This window comes from Tupaia chinensis, unplaced genomic scaffold (assembly GCF_000334495.1).
Source record: "Tupaia chinensis unplaced genomic scaffold, TupChi_1.0 Scaffold138490_1, whole genome shotgun sequence".
NCBI lineage: Eukaryota > Metazoa > Chordata > Mammalia > Scandentia > Tupaiidae > Tupaia > Tupaia belangeri.
In genome coordinates, this window is record NW_006198386.1 from 545,943 (window position 1) to 546,745 (window position 803).

At 49.8% G+C, this 803-nt stretch overlaps 1 protein-coding gene across 1 annotated transcript in view; it reads left to right on the forward strand.

Moving 5' to 3' along the window:
• The window catches only part of FAM169B (Protein), a 49,955-nt gene that overhangs the window by 775 nt on the left and 48,377 nt on the right, over positions 1-803 (forward strand). The window lies entirely within an intron of this gene.

An 803-nucleotide genomic window follows, 5' to 3' on the forward strand; every position in this document is an offset into this window, starting at 1 on the left:
AAACCACACAAAAAAAAAAAAAAAAAAAAGAAAAGAAAAGAAAGGAAGGGTCTCGGAATGGGTTGGTACCACGTGGTTTGGGTTCCAGGTTTATTTGCCAGCTGGGGCTGGTGGTTAAGGTGCTGGATTCCCACATGGTGGACCCAAGGTTCAAGTCCTGAACCTGATGACTGACTCTCTCCCTTTCTCTCTCTCTGGTCAAACTAACAAATAATAAATAAATAAAATAATATAAATTGAAAAAAGAAAAAATGAGGGGTCAGCAGGTGGCGTGGTGGGTTAAGGGAGTTGGACTCTCACACGGTTGAGCACGGTTCGAATCCCAGAACTGGCGGCTTGCTTTCTCACGTTACCTTTCTCTCTTTCTCTTGCACTCGCTCTGTCTCTCTCTGGTCAGATTTAAAAAATGAGTGAATGAATAGAGTTAAGTAAAATAATTATTTTTAAAAAGTCAAAAAAAGAAAGAAAAAAGAAACAGAAGAGGAAATGGGAAGGGGGAGGGGTAAACAGTGCCTAGTCCAGGTCCGGGGACTCCAGCTAGGGTGTGCATGCGGGCTGCGGTGTGCGGGCGCTGCAGGGTAGGGTGGGGTGAGGTGGAGTAGGGTGGGTGGGGTGCGGTGGGTGGGGTCTTTCAAACACTCTCCGTGAGTGACAGGTGCGGAGTAAAGCCGAGTCCGTGCTCTTTGCAAACTTTGGATTAGAAACTGTGAAGACGGCTCCGGGAGGGTGGGGGTGTGGCCCCGCAGGAGGTGGAGGAGGCGGGGAGTGGGGCGCCCCTGGGGAGGGAAAGGGGGAGGAGAGGC